This window comes from Symphalangus syndactylus, chromosome 23 (assembly GCF_028878055.3).
Source record: "Symphalangus syndactylus isolate Jambi chromosome 23, NHGRI_mSymSyn1-v2.1_pri, whole genome shotgun sequence".
Classification (NCBI taxonomy): domain Eukaryota; kingdom Metazoa; phylum Chordata; class Mammalia; order Primates; family Hylobatidae; genus Symphalangus; species Symphalangus syndactylus.
In genome coordinates, this window is record NC_072445.2 from 66,694,219 (window position 1) to 66,717,855 (window position 23,637).

At 40.3% G+C, this 23,637-nt stretch overlaps 1 protein-coding gene and 1 long non-coding RNA gene across 2 annotated transcripts in view; both read right to left on the reverse strand.

The window, feature by feature from the left end:
• The window catches only part of LOC129473678 (testis expressed protein 56), a 93,826-nt gene that overhangs the window by 20,260 nt on the left and 49,929 nt on the right, over positions 1–23,637 (reverse strand). The window lies entirely within an intron of this gene.
• On the reverse strand, positions 778–23,573 carry LOC134735762 (uncharacterized). The gene is made up of 2 exons (XR_010119204.1): positions 23,262–23,573; positions 778–3,947 (listed from the first exon to the last, which is right to left on the reverse strand). It is a non-coding gene; the product is annotated as an uncharacterized lncRNA (long non-coding RNA).

A 23,637-nucleotide genomic window follows, 5' to 3' on the forward strand; every position in this document is an offset into this window, starting at 1 on the left:
AGATGAGCTCTTTTTTGGACACGTTGAGTCTGGTCTGAGGTTTTTTTTTGAGATGGAGTCTTGCTCTGTCGCCCAGGCTGGAGTGCAGTGGCGCGATCTCGGCTCATTGCAACCTCTGCCTCCTGGGTTCACGCCATTCTCTTGCCTCAGCCTCCAGAGTAGCTGGGACTACAGGCGCCCGCCACCACGCCCGGCTAATTTTTTGTATTTTTAGTGGAGATGGAGTTTCACTGTGTTAGCCAGGATGGTCTCAATCTCCCGACCTCGTGATCCGCCTGCCTCGGCCTCTCAAAGTGCTGGGATTACAGGCATGAGCCACCGTGCCCGGCGAGTCTGAGGTTCTTATGAGGCTTCCCAGAATCTTAATAATCCAAATCCTACCCACTCCCAATTATAAATAACAGCAAAAAATAATAAACAATATTATTCCCTAATTCATTTACTCATCAAGCATTCAGTGACCACCTATAATGTACAGGTGTTGGCAATATAGCACATAACAATTTCTCTCTGTAAGGACTCACAATCCGGCGCAGGTAAATGAACACAGGAATACAGTAGGATAATGTTCTGCTATAGAAAGAGACTGAAGTAAATTTCCTCTTTTGCTATGAGACTTAGGTGGAAAGAAAGAGTAGTGATGATTTTAAATATTATGATAGCCCCGAAGTCATTCTCTTGCATTCCCAAAACTGACATACTCAACTCTTCAAATGTCTTTAATTTTTACATTATGAAAACATAAAATTATCCAAAAAATTCTTCCTCCACAATTCCTTTTAGTTTCCACTAAATAGTATATTTATATTCACACATGAAGATATATTACACTGCTGAACGCCAAGTAACTGAGGAGAGGTTACAAATAGCTGAAGTAAACAGCAAATTGATTAAACCATAAGGTGACAGAAAGTTCAGACGTTGCACAAACCATGATCGCTCTCACGACCAACACCAGCGCAGCCCTGGGAGCACATCCTAAGTTGGCAATCTGCAAACTCCCCCGTGGCCACCTGTTCCCCTTGCTGTTCTCAGTCCCAGGATCTGGACTTCATATTCACAGGCACACACACACATCCCTGCAGACATCTGTTTTCAAGAAATGGTGGTGCCAAAATCCTCCTGGGAAAAGTGCTGAGAAAATTCCTCTATCCATGAGCTGTGAAGAGCAGAAAGCAAACGGGAGGGGAGGGCCCTTCCAGTTGCCCCGCTCTTGCCCGATGGATGGCTGCCGTCCACCTGAGGGCACTCATTTCAATGACAGCCGCTAACATCTTCCAATGCTTCCCTGGTGTCTTGCTGTGACAGTTAATTTTCTGTGTTAATGTGGCTAGGCTGCATTGTCCCAACATTTGGTCAAATGGTATTCTGGATGTTTCTGGGGTTTTTTTCAATGAGATTAATATTTACATGAGTAGATGTTGAGTAAAGCAAATGACGCGTCATAGTATGGGTGGGCCTCATCCAATCAGTTGAAGGTCTTAATAGAATAGAGACCGACTTCACCTGAGCAGAAAGGAATTCTGCCAGCAGCTGGCCTTTGAACTCAACCTGCAACTCTTCCTTGAGTCTCCAATGTGCCAGCCCACTTCCATCTTGCAGATTTTGGACTTGCCAAGCCCCCAAGATTTTATGGGTCAGTTACTTAAATCTGTCTGTCTGTCTGTCTGTCTCTCTCTCTCTCTGCATCTCTCTATCTTGTTGGTTCTGTTCCTCTAGAGAACTCTGACTAATATACTTGGCTCATCTTCAGCTGTGTGTCCAGATGTTTTGCCCCCAAGACCTGTAGTCAGCCTCTAGGGCCTCAATCCCAGCATGGTTTCTGCACCTGCCATGCGTGGTGTGGAAGGAAAGGTGAGAAGAAGGTGGGCTGCAATGGCACAACAGTGTTGGGCAGGAAACCTCATGCTCAGGGCTCATGTGAGCCTTTCTGCCCCTGATGCCCTCCTCAACCCATGGATGAGAATGTGAGGCTTCCAATTGTGCTGCATTTAATTTGAAAGAGTGGCAGAGCGAGACTGTACCAGAAAGTTCCCACTGAACCCTGGCCATCGACGCAGCCCCTATAAGGGGTCAAGAGCGTGCCAGCCCCTCGCCTCTCTGCATTCATCAGCATTGGTTGAGTACATGCTGTGACTGACCGGTGTTGGTACAATGGGCACAGAGATTAATAAGACACAGCCACTGCCCCCAGGGAGCCAGAATTTCATGTCCCTTTTCTTTTATTCTTCCACAAAACTGGAAACATCATCCAGACATCAGAATTTCAAGATTTTTTTTTTTAATCCTTTCAGAAACCACTTAAAGGGAAAACCTACTGATCACCACCTGAGGACTGAATTTTGACAGCCCCTAACATCCAGGTGACTATACCCAGGGGCATAACGGAATTCAAGTGCTAAGGAACCACAGGCATTTTAAAGATAAATTTAGCAGCATTTTTAGGCACTGCTGTTAAGCCTGTCTGTTCTACTCCCTGAATTGGGGGCATAGCTTTTAGGTTCTTGAAAGTGAGGCTACATCCATTACAAGTCAGATTCTTAAAAAGGGATATGCATAAGAGTTTATAGAGTTTTAAAATATATACGTTTTTAAATTGTAGTCAAAATAGAGCACTCGGAGGTAATTACAGGCATCCTTTAGAAGAAGTAAACGTGGTTCAAAACTTCTTTCCCAGGAGGCTGTGTAGTTGTATTCACATTGTCGTCACTAGGTAGCAGCAGAGGGACTTCTGTGACTTTCAACCATTGACTTTGGAAGGGATGGGGGAGGGGAGGCAGCTGACTCAGACTTCATTTTGGTGTAGGTGAGTGTGCGGCTTTTTCTCTGGGCAGCAACTATGTCAAACCACCATAGTATCTATTAATGTCAAATAAGTACCCCACGGTATAGAATTGATTTTAATACATCATTATCAGTATGTGGCCAACAGGGAAATTTGCTAGATCTCAGATGAACTATGTCCCTATTGTGTGGCCTTTCCTTGGTGGTCCTGAATAGTGAGATAATCTAGTTTTAAAGTTGGTACTTTTGTGAATGTGTACTTTCATAGCTCCATGTCTCAGGCGCCCCTAGAGTATTCACTTAGAATATTAAGTGAATAATATAGAATACCCCCAGGAGTATTCACTTCTCTCTTCTCAGGCTGCCTTGGTGCAGACAAATATATTGTCCCCCACTTCCTGCCTTGTGCCCCAAGAAGTCTTACTAAAATAATGCATATGGAAACAGCAGAATGTGACTCTGTTCTCTGTGTCTGGAAATGAATGGATCAATCCCCAGTTAGGGATACTGTAGCGATGTTTCCTGGATTGAGAAAGATGAATATTGAATTAGAAGGTGACCAAAGTTCCTTCTAACTCTAGGATTCCATTACTTATAAACACATGGCAATTACAATAAACCAGCGTTCCACAGTACCTCCCAGTGAGCCCGCTTTGGGGATACCCTCCTTAAGACACGTTCAGATCATGCAGTAGCTACAGTTTATACCACTCAGCCTTGAGCTAGAGGAGCTGCTCCACCAGCCCCTTCCTCTGTTTTCCGCCCCTGCATGGGCCCTTCCTCCATGGCCTTTATCACTGCATGGTCTTACACTTACTCGGGTGCTTGTCGCATCAGTGTCTACCTCCTCTCCTTCACTGAAAGCTGCAAGGGACCGAGACTAGGTCTGTCTGTGCTCAGCACTGTATCCCCAACACTTCATAGAGTAGGAGCATAATCGTTGAATGAATGACCGCGTGCCAGTCCCCCTCTGGCCCATCACTTTTCAGGATGGAAACCATCTGCAGACCTGGGCATCTTCATGTCCATTTCTCAGTTCAGTGAGCTGGTCCTGGCTTTCTGCGGCTCAACCTGGTGCTCACAGGAGAGCTTGAGAACTCTAGAGAAGCAGGTGATTGGCTCTCTGAGTAAGGTTCCTTCCAGCAAAGTTAACACTGTTCGACCTGCCAAAACAAAGACTTGACTTGAACTGTTCCATCACATTGTAACTCCAGGGTCTTGAGCTGCCCCTCCCATTCAGAAGAGAGTTCTTTATGTCTGCAATAGACCCACATACCTCTCCATCTTTCATTAGAACCATCAGAACACTGCCACTTTTGTTCTGCTTCCAAAATTCCCAAAATGGGTGATTTTGCCCCCAAAGGACTCACATATCAGTGTAACCCTAGTGGGAAGCAGGACAGAGGGCGTCTCCCAGGCGTATCAGACAGCATAGAGGGAAAGGATGCCAACACAGAGTTAGGATGTGACCTGATGTGACCTAATATGACCCTTGACAGGTTCTTACTTCACATGTTGGCTTTAGTTTCTTCCTCTGTAAAAACAGAAGGTTTGGTCAGATAGCATCTCAAGTCTCTTCCACTCCTGAAATCTGTAATTATGCTTGGGTCATGTGGCTCAAGAGCAACTACCCCATCCCAGGTGAAGGTATCCCATTTCTAGACACACTAGTTTGAGGCCTGCTTTAGCAGATATATTTCAATCCCCAAAGAAACTATAAAATGATAGGAGCTTTTCCCTAGATTTTCTAACCTTCTCATTAACACATTATGGCTGAATCTCTTACAAATGTTTCTCGACAGATCATAGTGAAATTACTTCTCAAGAATGATAACAATCAAATGGAACTTTGTCATGTTTTAATTTAACATTCACTATTTTGAGTTTCCTCAAGGATTTCCAAAGGCCTACATGATTATGGCACAATGGATAAGTTTTCTGGGGCCCGATTTTAGCAGCAGATGCTACACTGAGCCACTCGGCCAATCGATGGGCCTGCCCACCTCCAGTCTCCACAGGGGGAGGCAGCCCTGTTTTTCTCTGCTTCCCTTGGCATACTCAGCGACCATCATGAAGTGATAAAAGTTTCACTTCTTTAATGAAAACAGCACCCAAAGAGAGCCTAGTGTTTATGCTGGTGACGAAAGTCGAAAGAAAGTGAATAGCTGTAAGAAAATGACAGTTCTTCCACAAAGTGGAAGTTTTAGCTAATTATGGCATGGTAGTAGCTCTAGTCTTTTAAGGGACAGAGAGTGTGTGGGAAATCCCTCAGTATTTTTTTTCTCTCCTTTTACTCCATTCTCTGGTACCCCAACCCTCAGGCAAGCCCACAGCAGGCTCGGTGCAGCAGTGAAAGAGGCCAGCAATGGGAATCTGCAGGAGCTACAACTCTGAGGGAGAGAAACCTTGCTCTCAGTTCGGAAGAACTGCAGCTCCAAGAAGGTGCCACAAACACTGTTGCCTCTCTCTCTTCCTCTCTCTCTCTCCCAGCACTGCTGTAAGGCAGTCACAGAAGTGGGTAATTACTGGCTGGACAACCATAAAATAAAGCCTCAGGGAACCAGAGGTGCTAAGGAGAGAGTAGAGAGAGAAGAGTTTGGGAAAGCATACAGCATTATCCCCAGAGAAGTAAAAAAAAAAAAACAAAAAACCATAAATAAATAAATAAAATGAGAGCGTCTGGGAAAGGAACTCCATAAAGAGGTCTATGAACTCCTGGCTAAGCCCTGGCCTGAGCATGTATAAATCTGATCCTAAGTGGCATTCAAAAGATTTTGAGGACTGAGCTTAAGAGACAGGTCTCCCCAGGTTCCAGTCTGACCTCTTGGGTAAGGAGCACCCACAGGGGGCACCCACTTGGGAATGATCTGAGTAGCATCGAAAGGCTTTGAAAATTGAACTAACGTTGAAATTGCAGCTCAGAGAAGGTGGGTTGAAATGTGAGGCCTGAACTTAACCAGGTCAAGTGCCTGCCAAAACAAAAATGTCAACATCTTCCGTAGGATTTAAACAAGACCAGAAGTCTTATACATAATAATCAAAATGTTCAGGGTACACTCAAACAGTATTCAGCATATAAAGAACCGTGAAAACCTCAACATGTATGGGAAAAGTCAATCAACAGATGCCAATGCCATGATGACACCAACGTTGGAAGCATCCCACAAAGCTTTTAAAATGCTTGTATGAGGCTGGGTGCCGTGGCTCACGCCTGTAATCCCAGCACTTTGGGAGGCCGAGGCGGGCAGATCACGAGGTCAGGATATCAAGACCATCCTGGCTAACACGGTGAAACCCCGTCTCTACTAAAAATACAAAAAAAAAAAAAAAAAAAAAATTAGCCAGGCACAGTGGTGGGTGCCTATAGTCACAGCTACTCGGGAGGCTGAGGTAGGAGAATGGTGTGAACCGGAGAGGCGGAGCTTGCAGTGAGCTGAGATAGCACCACTGCACTCCAGCCTGGGCCAAAGGGCGAGACTCCGTCTCAAAAAAAAAATGCTTGTATGAGCAATATTGAACACTCTTGAAGAAAAAGCAAAAATACAAGGTATCATTAAAGAAACAGAAGACATACAGGACAAAAATTAGAAATTTTAGAGTTGAAAGTACAATAACCAATATTAAAAAAACAGCACATTAGATGGGTTCAGTACCACAAAGGATGTGACACAGGAAACAGTGAACTTGAAGATACATCAAAAAAAGAGGGAAAAAAGGTTGAAAAAAATCTAGTAGAGCTTCAGGTACATATAAGACAATAATAAAAGTTCTAATGTTTGTGTCGCTGGAGTTTTAGAGGACAAGAGAAAGAGTGCAGTGCTGAAAAAAAGTTTGAAAAAACAATGGCTGAAGACTTCCCAAGTTTGGCAAAGGATATAACCTACAGATTTAAAAAGCTGAGTGAACTTTTAACCAGATAAATACAAATAAAATTATGCACAGATGCATCACAATGAAATTGTTGAAAAATAAAAAGAATGAAAAAAGTTTTAAAGCAGCCACAGAAAAACAGTGCATTGCCAATAGAGGGTTTTCAATTTGAATAACTATAGATTTTTCATCAGAAACTGTGGAGACCACAAGGAAGTAGAACAACATTTTAAAGTAGAGAAAGAAAGAAGGAAGGAAGGGAGGGAGGGAGGAAGGAAGAAGGAAGAAGGAAGGAGGGAGGAGGGAGGGAGGGAAGGAGGGAGGAAGGAACTACAAACTCAGAATTCTGTGAAATAAATACATTCTTAGATGAAGGAAAACTAAGAGAATTCATGACCAGTGTACCTACTTAAGAGATTTGCTAGACAAGTTCTTCAGGCTGAAAGGAAATGAATCAAGAAGAAATCTAAGAACTTCAGAAATGGTAAGTATCTGGGTAAATATAATAGGCTATTCTTCTCTTTTTGAGTACTTTAAAACATATCTGATGTTTGAAAGCACAGGGTATAACATTGTCTGATGGAGTTTTCAATATGTGCAGATGTAATACATAAACGAGAAAGGAAACCTAGTGGTAAGTTTTACACATTCCAATTAAAGTGGTAAAATGCTGATCATAAATTGCCATTAAAATGTTAAGTTTGTATTTTTTTAAATCCCTAGAGCAACCACTAAAATTTTATACGAAAAGATATGGTTAAAATCAAAATAAAGTCAGATGGAATGCTAAAATAAAAAAAAAAGAAAGTTCAAATAATACAAAAGGCAGGAAAGAGAAGACAGACAGGAAGAAAACACAAATAATAAAATGGAAGACCTAAATTCAAAAATATAATTACATTAAATGTAAATGGTCTAAACAACATCTAGTTTTTACCTCAACTTTGATCTCCCTTTAACGAATCCTAACTAAAAGATTTTGGAGACTTCCAGAAACCACTGGACCATACTTTTAGAATCACTGCATTTGAATTTTTATCATTTAAAAATAACTGAAAGTGTTGAAAATGGTTGGCTCTGGAGAGTTGGCATTGTGATGGCTTTAGGGAGAGGTCTGAAAAGGAACTAATTTTTTGTTTAATCTACATGATCTGACATAGACTGCAGTACATAAGTTAGTGTCTTTTACTACCATATAGTTTTCAACTATTTCTCTAGCATGGTGGTGGGCACCTGTAATCTCACCTACTTGGGAGGCTGAGGCAGGAGAATCGCTTGAACCCACGAGGCGGAGGTTGCAATGAGCCAAGATCATGCCATTGCACTCCAGCCTGGGCAACAAGAGTGAAATGCCATCTAAAAAAAAAAAAAAAAAAGAAAGAAAAGAAAAAGAAAAATATCAAACTTAAAACTTAATCTGCACTATAGACCAAATGGATCTAATAGATATTTACAAAACATTTCATCAAACAGCTGCAGAATACACATTCTTTTTCTCAGCACATAGATCATTTTCAAGGATAGACCATATGTTAGGTCACAAAACAAGTTTTAAAACATTCAAAGAATTGAAATCATATCAAGCATCTTATCTGACCACGAATGAAAAAACTGGAAACTAGTAACAAGAGGAATTTTGGAAACCATTCAAAAACATGGAAATGCAACAATATGCTCCTGAATGATAATGGAAACACAACATACCAAAACCTATTGGATACAGTGAGAGCAGTATTAAGAGGGCAGTTTATAGAATAAGTGCCTACATCAAAAAAGGGGAAAAACTTCAAATAATCTAATGATACATCTTGAAGAGTTAGAAAAGCAAGAGCAAACCAAATCCAAAATTAGTAGAAAAGAAGTAATAAAGATCAGAGTAGAAATAAAGAAAACAATACAAAAGATCAATGAAACAAAAAGTTGGGTTTTTGAAAAGTTAAACAAAATTGACAAACCTTTAGCCAGAGTAAGAAAAAAGAGAGAAGATGCAAATTAATAAAATCAGAAATGAAAAAGGAGATAATACAAATGATACTGCAGAAATTCAAAGGATCATTAGTAGCTACTGTGAGCAACCGTATGCCAGTAAATTGGAAAGCCTAGAAGAAATGGACAAACTTCCAGACACATACAACCTACCAAGATTGAACCAGGAAGAAGTATAAAACATGACCAGACCAATAACAAGTAACAAGATTGAAGCCATAATAAAAAGTCTTCCAGTCAAGAAAAGCCTGGAACACATGGCTTCACTGCTGAATCCTACCAAATATTTAAAGAACTAATACCAATCTTACTCAAACTCTTCCAAAAATAGAGGAGCAGGGAATACCTCCAAACTCATTCTTTGAAGCCAGTATTGCCCTGATACCAAAACCAGACAAAGACACATCAGAAAAAAGAAAACTACAGGCCAATAGCTCTGATTAGTATTGATGCAAAAATTCTTAAAAAAAAATACTAGCAAACGAAATTCAACAATACATTAGAAATATCATTCACCATGACCAAGTAAGATTTATCCCTGGGATGCAAAAATGGTCCAACATATGCAAATCAATGTGATACATCGTATCAACAGAGTGAAAGATAAAAATAATAATCACTCCAATTGATGCTGAAAAAATATCTGATAAAATTCAATATCCCTTCATGATTAAAAAAAACTCCAAACACTGGGTATAGAAGGAACATACCTCAACATAATAAAAGTCATATATGTCACACACATTGCTAGTGTCATTCTGAATGGGAGAAAAAATAAAAGCCTTTCCTCTAAGATCTGGAACACGACAAGGATGCCCACTTTCACCACTGTTATTCGACATAGTACTGGAAGTCCTAGCTAGACCAATCAGACAAGAGAAGGAAGTAAGAGGCGTCCAAATGGGAATGGAAGAAGTCAAATTATCCATGTTTGCAGGTGATATGATTTTGCATTTGGAAAATCCTAAAGACTACACATACAAAAAACTATTGGAACTGATAAACAAATTCAACAATGTTGCAGGATATAAAATCGACATACAAAAATCAGTACCATATCTATATCTCCACTATGAACAATGTGAAAATTTAAAAAGTAATACCATTTACAATAGCCACAAATAAAAGTAAATACCTAGGAATTAACAAAAGAAGTGAAAGATCTCTACAATAAAAATCATAAAACACTGATGAAAGAAACTGAAAAAGGCAACAAAAAGTGAAAAGATATTCCATGTTCATGGACTGGAAGAATCAATATTGTTAAAATGTACATACTACCAAAGTGATCTACAGATCCCATGCAATGCCTATCAAAATACCAATACCATTCTTTACAGAAATAGAAAAAATAATCCTAAAATGTATATGGAACCACAAAAGCCAAAGTTATCCTGAGAAAAAAGAACAAAACTGGAGGAATCACATTACCTGACTTCAAATTACACTACACAGCTATAGTAACCAAAACAGCATAGTACTGGCACAAAAACAGACACACAGACCAATGGAACAGAATAGAGACCCCAGAAACAAATCCATTCATCTACCGTGAACTCATTTTTAATAAAATGGAGATCATTATGTCAGGTAAAATAAGCCAGGCACAGAAAGACAAACACTGCATGTTCTCACTTATTTGTGGGAGCTAAAAATCAAAACAACTGAACTCATGGATATAGAGAGTAGAAGGATAGTTACCAGAGGCGGGGAAGGGTAGTAGGGGGCTGACAGGGAGGTGGGGATGATTACTGGGTACAAAAAGAAGTTCTTAGAAAGAATGAATAAGACCTACTATTGACAGCACGACACTGACTACAGTCAACAATAACTTAATTGTATATTTTAAAATAACTAAGAGTATAACTGGATTGTTTATAGCATAAAGGGTAAATGCTTGAAGGGCTGAATACCCCATTCCCCATGATGTGATTATTTCACTTTGCATGCCTGTATCAAAATGTCTTCAGTATCCCATAAATATATACACCTACTATGCACCCAGAAAAATAAAAAGTAATTAAAAAAATAAGTATTGGATTGCCAGGCACAGTGACTCACGCCTGTAATCCCAGTACTCTGGGAGGCCGAGGTGGGCAAATCACGAGGTCAGGAGATCGAGACCATCCTGGCTAACATGGTAAAACCCAATGTCTACTAAAAATACAACAAAGCAGCCAGACGTGGTAGCACACGCCTGTAGTCCCAGCTACTCGGGAGGCTGAAGCAGGAGAATCACTTGAACTAGGGAGGCGGAGGTTGCAGTGAGCTGAGATCATGCCACTGCACTCCAGCCTGGGTGACAGAGCGAGACTCCATCTCAAATAAATAAATAAATAAATAAATAAAATAACTACTGGCAAGTCTGTGGAGAAATTAGACCTTTTGTGCACTGTTGGTAGGAATGGTGCAGCCACTAAGGAAAATATCATGGCAGGTCTTCAAAAAATTAAAAATAGAGTTACCATATAATTCAGCAACTCCACTTTTGAGTATATACCTCCCAAAATTGAAAACTAGGAGTCAAAGAAGTATTTGTACACCTATATTCATAGTAGCATTTTTCACAATAGTCAAAATGTGGAAGCAACCCAAGTGTCCATCAGCAGATGAACAGATAAACAAAATGTGGTATATATATATATATATATATATATATATATATATATATATAAAATATATAACCAAATACTATCTAGCCTTAAGAAGGATTGAAATTCTAACACATACTATGATATAAATGAACCTTGAAGACACACTAAGTGAAATAAGCCAGTCACAAAAAGACAAATACTGTATGATTCTACTTACATAAGATACCTAGAAAAGTCAAATTTATAGAAACAGGAATAGAATGGTTTAATATTAAGAAATATATTAGTTTTATGCAAGGCATCAGTAAAAAATAGAATATTTTCATTAACACCAAGAAAGTATTCAGTAAAATCCATCAACCATTCCTGTTGAAAACCGTTCAAAAATTAGAACCAGAGCAACAATGCGTTAATATGAAAAGGCTCTCTCTCCCAAACCAAAAACCAACATCACATTTAAAGCCCTAGAGGATATCCTCTATAACAATTACTAATTTATATTTTGGAAATTGTAGCCAACACAAAAATATATGAAGCAAATAAGAGTTATATTTATAGTAAGAAAAAGAGAGTATATATCATTGTTTGTAGGCAATATTTCTAGTGATCTAAAAGCATATTCTACAGTTTACAGAGAACCCTTCTTTCTCTTCATCTTCACTCCTCCCACCTTGATTCAAGTTCATCTTTTACCTGAACATGTATCACCCTTAATTACTCTTTCTTGCCTTAATCCACTTTACAATATTGCAGCCAGTTTGGACTTTTAAAGACATCTTTCTGCAGACAGTTATCCAGGTGACCTTGAGTCAACCCAGTTCTTCTCCTTTTCTCATTTGTAGTTTTCAAGAATAAGTAGAAAACGTGCTGGGAATGCAATGTCCTGAGATAGGGAGAGGCTGGCCACAACAGCCTGGCCTTTATTCCAGTCCCCTCCAGAAACAGGATGTCTTCAGTGCTTTGGCCCAGTGACCCCCCAGGACCCCAGAGTGTAAAACACAGAGTGGGTTGCTTTCTGGGATCCCTCACCTGCAGTGCAAGTGAAGGATGTAGAGGCAAGCCTCCATCTGCCCAGGGCAGCTTTCCTGAGCCTTGAGGGACCAGCTTACAATGGACCTTAGGCTTCTGTTGTTCCTGGCTACCTTTCTGTGAGTAATAAACCCACTTCATGTAACCTGATGTGTGGGTGGGTGATAAGTTGATAACCAGTGTGTAGTGAATCTGCTCACACGTTCCACTTTAAATTCCCAGTAACTTCTTTGTTCTTAGAATGAAATCCAAACTCTGAACACACCCATAAGGTTTTAAATGAGCTGGCCATTTTCTATATAATATTTAATACCTGAAATTCTTTTATGCATTTGTCCACCTATTACTTTTGCCTTCCTCCACTGGAATGAGAACTCCATAGAAGCAAAGCATTTATGTATCTGGTTCACCCCCATCTCCTTAGTGCCCAGGACAGGCCTGGTACATAGTAACCACTCAATAAGCACCTCTTGGAGACATAAAAGAATGAATTTCAATTCTGAGCATCGATAACTTATTAAACAAAGTAAAAATTTTTCTGGGAAAGTTTCATGGGGAAAGGCTTTATCACAGCACTCAGTAGCCAAAAGTTTCAACGTGAAATTAATGAAAAGAAATGAAATTACCCAGAACACAATGGAATATTTTAAAATGGGTTTGAGATCAGCAATTGGTACTTAATATGAGTTTCTGAAAGTATGACAGCAATAGAAAAGTTGATCTTAGCTTCTGAAAGTTAATAAAGCTGAGTACAAAGTTTAAGAGATTACTGCCTAGAAATCCACAATTAATCAAATTAACTCCACCTACATTACATAGATTTGTGGCCTTAGGCATATCTGCCATTACTTTATTTAAGTTAGGAAGGAATTTATTGCTTTTCAGTATGCAGGGTCAGTGACAGAAAAGCTGAAACATCCATGGATCATCTCATGTTTTTACCCTATTTCTTTTTTTTTTTTTTTTTTTTTGAGACGGAGTCTCACTGTGTCACCCGGGCACCCAGGCTGGAGTGCAGTGGCGCGATCTCGGCTCACTGCAAGCTCCGCCTCCCGGGTTCACGCCATTCTCCTGCCTCAGCCTCTCCGAGTAGCTGGGACTACAGGCGCCCGCCACCACGCCCGGCTAATTTTTTTGTATTTTCAGTAGAGACGGGGTTTCACCGTGGTCTCGATCTCCTGACCTCGTGATCCGCCCGCCTCGGCCTCCCAAAGTGCTGGGATTACAAGCGTGAGCCACCGCGCCCGGCTTACCCTATTTCTTTTGAATGAATAAGTAGATATTGCCAATTTGTCACTTCTATAGTTTGGATACAGTTTGTTTGGCCCCTCCAAATCTCATGTTGAAATGTGATCCTCAGTGTTAAAGGGGGGTCCTAATGGGAGGTGTATGGATCATGGGGGCAGACTCTGCATGAAGAAATGGAGGATGGGGGTAGTAGGTATCAGTGAGTTCTCACTCTATTAGCTCCCAAGATAACTGGACGTTAAAAAGAGCCTGGCACCTCCCACCTCTCTCTCTTGATTTCCCTCTTGGAAATGATCTCTGCACAAGTCAGCTCCCCTTTCCCTTCCACCAGGAATGGAAGCAGCCTGAGCTGCTCACCACAAGCAGATGCTGGTGCCATGCTTCTCGCATAGCCTGCAGAACCACAAGCCAAATAAACCTCTTTTCTTTATAAACTACCAGCTACATGAATTCTTTTATAGCAACAAAAACACACTGCAACACCAGCCTTGCTAAACGCTGCCAATACCTTAATGAAGTAGGTGATCGCAGCAGAAAAATGGCAGATCATTTTATATAATCATGTTATATTAATTGTCTTAATCTCACGTGATTAACAGCAGCAGTAATATATTAATTCCATCTGGCCTGGGTACCTGTGGAGTCACTGTAAGGCACGTAATTAGATTTATAAGGGCTGTCTGCAATTATAATTTGGCTTAAAACATTTGGAGATATGAAATGTGCACTACATTTCTGCTCCATGAAATTCTACGGATGCTTTAGAATGAAAACAGTTACTCAAGAGAATAATCACATTGTATTATTATAATAAAGTGTTACATTGGCTGGATTGAACCTGTGATTTTTCTGCAATTTTTCTATCGTGAATGCACTTACTACAATTTAATTCAGCTTGCCCAGCATGATCAAAGATACTGTTGGAGGAGAGGAATCAGCAAGGATCCTTGCCTAGCTGGGGACTCAAGACATGACTTTGACATGATATTGTCAATTGCAGGCCACAGCAGTGAGGGTGGGGAAGTCCAATGGCCAAGTGGAGTCCCAAGGCAGGTGCACTGGAGGCATAAAAAAATCCAACGGGTCAAGTGCAAGAGACCAAATGCATAGGGGTCAGTAATTTAGAGCAGTCATTATGACCTTCCTCTATGAGGTGAACGTAAGCACTTCCAAATTTAAAAGAAAGACATGAGTAGTCGGCAGAGAAAGAGAACCTATTAAAAAAAGCCAAATAGAAATTTGAGAATTGAAAAATAGAATACCTGAAATTTAAAAATACACTAAGTGGGCTCAATAGCAGAACTGAGATGAGAGAGAATAATGTCAGTGAATTTAAAGACAGATCAGTAAAAATTGCCTATCTGTAAAACAAAGAGAAAAAGGACTAAAAGTAGGTAAGTAGCCACAGGAACCTGTGGGACAATCTCAAGATCACTGGAGTCCCTGAACAAGAGATGAAAGACATCAGGACAGACAAAATATTTGACAAAACAATGAACAAAAATTCCTCAAATATGGCAAAAGACATAAATTCATAGATTCAAGAAGTCTAGAAAAACCAAACAAAATAAACTCAAAGAAAACCATGCTAACACACATCAAAATTAAACTGCCAAAAACCAAAGATAAAGAAAAATATCTAGAAAGCAGCCATAGCAAAATGATATATTTTGCATAGGAGAGCAACAACTCAAATACTACAGATACTAGTGAATACTAATGATTCCTCATCAGAAACCATAAAGGAGGCAGTGGAGCAAAATCCTTAAAGTGCTGAAAGAAAAAAAAATTGTCAACTCAGAATTCTATATCTAGTGAAAATATCCTTCAGGAATGAATGTAAAATAAGGATATTCTCAGATGAAGAAAAACAGAGAATTCATTGCCAATATATCTAAGAAAAATTCCTAAAGGAAGCTAATGTGGAAGACAAATGTTCCTAGAAGAAAACTTGAAACTTCAGGAATGAATGAAAAACAGTAGAAATGATAAATACCTAGTTAAATAATACTTTTCTTTTTTAAGTTATTGAAACTATGTATGAAGTTTGAAGGCAAAAATTGTAACACTGGTTGGGAGGGTGTCAATGTATCCAAATGTAATACAAATGACAACTACAACATAAAGAGGGAAAGAAAACTGTATGGTTGCCAGTCTTCAACATTTTACTTGAAGTTGTTAAATATTAAATCCAGATAAACTAAGAGTATGTGTGTGTGTATATATATATATACACATATATATACATATGTATACATATATATACATATATACACATGTATACATATATATACATATATACACACACACATATATGTATATGTGTGTATATATATAATATCATAATATTATATACATATATTCTTTGGAACAACCACTGGAAAAATATATAAAGAGATTGATATGGTTTGGCTCTGTGTCCCCACCCAAATATCATGTTGAACTGTAATCCCCATGTGTTGAAGATGGGGCCTAGTGGGAGGTGATTGGATCATGAGGGCAGACGTTTACTTTGCTGTTCTTGTGATAGTGAATTAGTTCTCATGAGATCTGGTTGTTTAAAAGTGTGTAGTGCTTCCCCCTTCATTCTCTCTCTCCTGTTCTGCCATGTGAAGATGTGCCAACTTCTCCTTCACCTTCTGCCATAATTGTAAGTTTCCTGAGGCCTACCCAGCCATGTTTCCTCTATAACCTGCAGAACCATGAGTCAAGTAAACCTCTTTTCCTTATAAATTCCCCAGTCCCAGGTAGATTGTTGGTTTGGGGTTCTTGTTGTTGTTTTGTTTTATTTCGTTTTGTTTTGTTTTGTTTTACAGAGTCTTGCTCTGTCTCCCAGGCTGGAATGCAGTGCCACAATCTCGGCTCAACCTCTGCCTCCTGGGCCCAAGCAATCCTCCACCTCAGTCTCCTGAGTAGCTGGGAGTACAGGCATGTACCACCATGTCTAGCTAATTTTTTTGTATTTTTTGTAGAGATGGGGTTTCACCACGTTGCCCAGGCTGGTCTCAAACTCCTGAGGTCCAGCGATCCACCTGCCTCAGCCTCCCAGAGTGCTGGGATTACAGTTCAGGTAGTTCTTTATAGCAGCGTGAGAATGGACTAATACAGACATAAACCCAAAACAAACAACAACAACAACAAAAAACAAACAAACAAACAAAAAAACCACCCCAATGGATAAGTTAAAATGGAATACTAAAAATAATTCAAAGATGGTAAGGAATGAGAAGAGAAGAGCAAAACAAACAGAAAAATAACAAAGTAGGAGGTCTACATCTAATTATATCAGTAATCACATTAAATGTAAATGGTCTAAATATATCATTTAAAAAACAAAGATTGTCAGATTGGATTTTTAAAAAAACAAACAACTATATGTTGTCTACAAGAAACCCACTTTAAATATAATGATACACATATATTAAAAGTCAAAGAATAAAAACAGATAAACCAGGCAAACACTAATCAAAAGAAAGCTGTGTTGTCTACATTAATATAAAAAATAGACTTCATATAAAGGAAAATTACAAGGGATAAAAAGAGACAGTACAAAATAATAAAGGTCAATTCATCAAGAAGACATACAATCATCAGTTTGTATCCACCTAACAGCAGAGCTCCAAAATGCATGAAGCAAAAACTGATTGAACTGAACAGAGAAATAGTCACATTTACAATTACATATGGCAACATCAACACTCCTCTCTCAGTAATTTATGGAACAAGGAGACACAAAATCAGTAAGTGAAAATGAATGATAGGATGCACATTCTTTTGACAACACATGGAATGTTCACCACGATAGGCCACATACTACTGGATATAAAACTAACAAATATAAAAGAACTGAATTCATACAAAGAATGTTCTTGGAATAAAGTGGAATTAAACTAGAAATAAGAGAAAGATCATGAAAAATCCCCAAATACAGCCGGGCACAGTGGCTCACGCCTGTAATCCCAGCACTTTGGGAGGCCAAAGTGGGCAGATCATGAGATCAGGAGTTCGAGACCAGCCTGGCTAACACAGTGAAACCCCATCTCTACTAAAAATACAAAAAATTAGCTGGACATGGTGGTGGGCGCCTGTAGTCCCAGCTACTTGGGAGGCTGAGGTAGGAGAATGCCTTGAACCCAGGAGGAGGAGGCTATGGTGAGCCAAGATCACGCCACTGCACTCCAGCCTGGGGACAGTGCGAGACTCTGTCTTATTTAAAAAAAAAAAAAAAATCCCTAAATACTTAGAAATATCTTACCTTTCTCTCCCTTCAGGAAGGACACCTGAGGCACATGCTCTTCACTGGCACCCAGGCTACTATAGTAGAATTGAGTGTCAGTTGTCCACAGAGGTAATTTTCTTAATGATTTTACCCTTTATTGCCTGCCTTTCCTTGCCTCTTTTAATTATCTACTCCTACACCAAGGTTTCCTGGAATCATTCCCCAAATCAACTTCTCTCTTGGGGTCTGCTTCTGGGAGACTCTAACCTAAGACAGCTGCATACACAGTTAATTCTCATTATTCATGATGATTAGATTTTCTAAAGTCATAGCAAACACTGAATAAGTCAATACTGAACCATTGTTTCTACAGGTAATCCAGGATTAGTTTCCTTTGAGTCTCTGGTTACATTTTCATCAACCAGTCAATACAGAAGCTTATCTGATGTGTGTTTCTATTGAAAGACACATCATTTAAAACACGTACATATATATATATATAGTTGATTGAATAATACTGAATTTGCTAACAGCATTATAAACTCAGGCGTGAATGAAGTCTATTTCACATCTTCTCTATGAGGCACATCACGGCCTTATTGCTTTTACACTAGATAGCAATTCAGCATTATGCTTGCAGGCCATTTTAAACAGCAAATCACCAAAAAAAGCACAAAAATATGAAAATATGCAGCATTAAGTAAACCCCAATAAGGACATTTATTTACAGTATGACAGTTGAAATAAGAAGGCAGAAGGTCACCTCGTTTGACCTCAGCTGTGAATATGTGCTTCAGGCAAGTCAAATTTTCCAACACTCTGGACATGTTGCAAATGCCCCATGAGTATTGATTTAAAGTTTATAAATAGGCCAGGTGCAGTGGCTCACACCTGTAATCCCAGCACTTTGGGAGGCCAAGGCAGGTGGATCACTTGACATCAGGAGTTTAAGACCCGCCTGGCCAACATGGTGAAACCCCATCTCTATTAAAAACACACAAAAAATAGGCATGGTGGTGCATGCCCGTAGTCCCAACTACTCCGGAGGCTGAGGCTAGAGAATCACTTGAACCCTGAGGCTAGAGAATCACTTGAACCCAGGAGGCAGAGGCTACAGTGAGCTGAGATCATGCCACCGCACTTCAGCCTGGGAGAGACAGCAAGACTCCATCTCAAAAAAAAAAAAAAAAAAGATAAATAAATAAAGTTTACAAATAAATTTTAGCAAGTAGGCAAACTCTCAAATACACAAACTGCAAAAAATAAGGATTGACTATGTTTTTCTAATCTTATTTAAAGTCAAGCTGCTGATTTATGGATGGAATTTTAAATTTAATTATTTCTTATACAGAACAGAGAAGGCAGGGGCACCTTAGCTCAGTCAGTAAGGGTACCATCTGCCTACGAACCATGGATGCCATTCTTGAACATTCTTCTCAGCCCTTAAATGCATGTAAATTATATAACATTGTCTTGAATACATATAATTGTCTTTGTGGCTCTCTGTGGTTGACTAAATTGTAGGTATTGTTCTTGTTCTTATGTATTCATTAGGACAGGTAAATTAATTTAAGCTGTGGTGTAAACAAGAAAAAATGGAATGACTCCAGAAAAAACAGCCATTTCTTATACAGTGTATCTATCAGTTCCAATCATTTTCAGACGGAGAGTCCTCCAAAAATGACTTTTTTTGCTACAGAAGGATAGTTGAAAAGTAATCCACAAGTACAAGGTCAGGTTAATGCTTGTGCAAAATACAGAAAGAGTAGAAAAAAGAGCCTTCGATGAATGAACAAATCACACAGGTGTAAAGCACTTAGAGAGAGGTGATAACATGAGCCAAACGTTTACTTTTGAAATGACTTTCTTCTCTAAATTATAATGATGGGAAATAAGAAAAACACCCCAAAGCAGGTAATATTCCAGCATGTTATTTTTAATATCTCTGACATATAAGATTGTGTAGGAAGGTGATACAAAGCCTAGCTAGGAAGAAGAAAAGAGGGTTAATTTTGTAAAGGAGGCATAATAATGCCACAGGTTTAATTTATCTCAAGCAATGTCATCCAACTAAAGCAGGAAACAATTATGATACAGAACATTGAACGTGGACTAATCATTTTAATGACTAATGAAAAAAGCTATAATAGATTTTTCACCCAGAAATTTATAGAGTTAAATAACACCATAGTTGCCTTCGTACCACTTTTTCCAGTTCATTTCGGCACAGGAACTTGGCAATAGTCAAAGTCCTTTACCTTTAGCTACCACTCACTGAAAAAGCAACATTTCAAACCACAAAAACACTCATGTTAACACCTTCTGACAACTTAATAAAAAGGTAGCAACTGACTCACAACTTATCAAATGTGGAAAAGCATGCTCTAGAAGGAAACTTTCAACAGCTCATCCAGCATCCAACAAACCTTCACAGAGTACAGTATTTTCTGCCAAGCAGTGTGTCCAGAAATGAGAAATGGGGTTGAATATAGGGTAGAATTCTTCCCAGGATATGCCCCTTGTAATAAAAGATTACTAATCAGACATAAAACACAGTGACATAGCGGCCAGAAGAAGGAAACGCCCAGGAGACTGTAGGAGCTCAGGACAGGACTAACCAGTGGGTGGGTCAGAGGAGATTCCTGGATATGCCAGTGCCTGGAATGAGAGAACCTGGAAACTCAGAGAAACTGAAATGGGAAGTTAACGTGTGGGGCTGGAAAGAGGTGCCTGAGAAGGTAGGCAAGGGCAAATCTTGTGGGCCTTATTTGCCAGTGCTAAGCAGTTTGGGTTTGTTTAGCAGGCAAAGGGGACTCACTAAGAGATTTTCAGTCAAGGGGAGAGATCGGGGAGAATCGTATGGAGTGTAAGATTTAAAATTTAGGGAGACCAGCCTGGAAGCAGGGAGAGAATGGATTGCAGAGGTGGGACTAAATTAGCAAAACTGGGAAGTGGCTGCTACAGGAATCCAGGTAACAGTAATCTCAAAATCAATGAGGGCATGAATTAAGACCATGTAGAGGGATATGAGATGAGGGGGGAAATTAAAAAAATATATTTAGGAGACAGAACCACTAGTATGTGATGAATGATAGATGTGAGGTGTCAGTGAGGTAAGGGAATCAAAGACTCTTCCAGATTTCTAGCTTGCACTGTTAATTGGGACAGTGTATCAGAATTGTTCCTCAAGACTGAATGTGACAGACTTTGTATATGCTGTAACAACAGTATCTGATGATGTAAATATTGGAAATAAAAATTATCATGACTGACAGAGTCATCATGTAACATTCTACTCTGATGTAATCTACTCTGTGATCTTAAAAAAGAAACATTCACTCTACCACTCAGCACAGCACTGTGAAGTTGATGTGCTGACCCCAAAGACTCATTACAGCCGGAGACAACACCTCCTGGGCACCTGCTAAGAGAGTCTGAGATTCTCTGAACCCAAAGAACATCAACGGCCCTCCTATGCAGCATCAGTCCCTTGCAATCAATAAGACACGATCTAACCAGACTGGAGGACCCCCTCCCCAAGATTTTCATAAGCTCCGGGGGAAGCTGGTTATATAACAGGGAGAAGATTAGAGCTTTAGAGAGGTCTTGACTGAGTTTCTGCCTTTCCTACTCTTACCCAGAATCATTACACCCTGAAGATATATCTGGAGTCCAGGATTTCACTGAGAACTGGATAGCTGGGCATGCCAATTGTATCTTCAATGGCTCTCTGCTTGCTCTCAGCACGGAATCCAAACTCCTTAGCACAGATACAATGATCTTCAAGCTCAGGTGAAGCATCTACCAAAATCACAATGGTTCCCTTTTGCTGCAACTGGCCCTCCCACCCACAGGGCCATGGCAGCCATGTTTACAAGGCATGGTCTGGACACCTCTTAACAGTTTAGTAAACCAAATATGGACCCAAGATGACCCTCTGCCAGGAATGTCTGTCTCTTTAACTATCTCCTTTCTCTCAAATGCTGGATATAACGGGGCTTTAGTAAATGACAGCTGGTAGATATGCAAATGATTTCTCCAATAGGAAAAACTTCCTCCCGAGGTTATGGTTTTATTGCTCTATGGGATATTAACCAGTTTTGTTTCTAACTTTGCAATCTATTCCAGCATTCTTTTTTTCACATTGACTATATTAAACTAGTCTTTTAACTTCTTCTTTAGCACCCTGTTGCTTCCCTAATTAATGAGCTAAGTAAATCTTTGACACATGCTCTTTCTATATTTTTAAAATTATACTTTGAAAAAGATAAGCTGATTTCCCACACCCCACTCTTTTCTGTGGTAGGTATAAGCCTGAGAGTAGTTTGCTTGCATTGCAAAAGGTTTCACTATCAAAATATGCTTACCAGTACCAGATTTTAAAAATATTTCCATGACAGCTGTTTCATCTTCTGTCATGGAAATGAATGAGTCTTGTATTATCTGCAATATCTGATTACTGCATTTCCATTACCTCTGAGGTAACCTAACAGCCTTGGAGAGAGTCAAGGTCTCTGAGAGAGGCAGCTCAGCCTACCAACTACCACTTTGTAATATATGGAGAGGCCGGGCGTGGTGGCTCACGCCTGTAATCCCAACACTTTGGGAGGCCGAGGCGGATGGATCGCCTGAGGTCAGGAGTTTGAGACCAGTCTGACCAACAAGGTGAAACCCCATCTCTACTAAATACAAAAAATTAGCCGGGCCTGGTGGCGCATGCTTGTAATCCCGGCTACTCGGGAGCCCGAGACAGGAGAATCACTTGAACCTGGGAGGTGGAGGGTGCAGTGAGCCGAGATTGCACCATTGCACTCCAGCCTACGCAAGAAGAGGGAAAACTCCATCTCAAAAAAAAAAAAAAAAAAAAACGAACAAACAAACAAACAAACAAAAAAAAACTCTGGAGAAAGGCTTTGGGATAAACCCAAATTGTTCTATTTGACTTTTGCTGTTGCCCCACCTACACTATTACCCAGATCTACCTGATGAAACTTAATGATAAAGTTACTTGAGACTTGGACTCTGCCCACCTGCAAGCCTCACGTCTTTGGGGAATTCATCCGATTAATCTTTCTGGGTCTCAGTTTCCACATCAGCTTAACAGGGAAATACCATTTTCCTTACAGGGTTGTCGAAAGACTTACAACTAGCCTGGCTCACTATAGGTAGTCCACAAGTGTCAGCTACATAAATTTAAAACGCCTAGGCACGCTTGGATAGGACAACTTGGGCACAGAATTTAGGGCGGTGGTTTTGTTTTGTTCTGTTTTGTTTATTTGGTTCTCTGGGAACTGGACAAGGTGACACATCCAAGGCCCTTCCAACTCTTAAGAATTCTTCCTCAAAGAAAATACTTTGCAAATGCCTCAGCAGAACTCAAAAATATCCACAAACTCTTAACTGACAATAAAAACTTGGGTACTCCAAAAATCACTTCTGATCCCCAGGCGTCCTACGAGGTCTGCAAACCTTCGATTTGGGGGTGCATGACCTAGCTGCTTTTAAGCATACGCCCTCAATTGTTACCCCACCTCCCGGCTCACGGCTGGCCCTCGGGATGCAGCGACCCCTCCTCGCCAGGCTCCGCAGGACTCCGGGCAGGGCGCTCAGTGCTCCGGCAGCCGCAGGGTTCGCAGAGCTGAAGTCCTCCCGAGAGAGCAGCCGCGCCTCCAGCTCTCAGCTCCTCGGAGCCAGGCCGGGGAGCATCTGTGCCCCGCCCCACACGCCGCGCAGGTCCTCCCAGGATCACCGTCCCCGCGCCCCGAACCCGGCGCACTTCCTCCACTCCCGGTGATACCCAGCCTCGCTCCGGCCCCGCCCCCGCATCTCAGCCCCGACTGCTAACCGCCTAGAGCTCTCGTCCCGCCCACGCACCGACCCCCGGCCCCACCCCCGAGACCCCGCAGC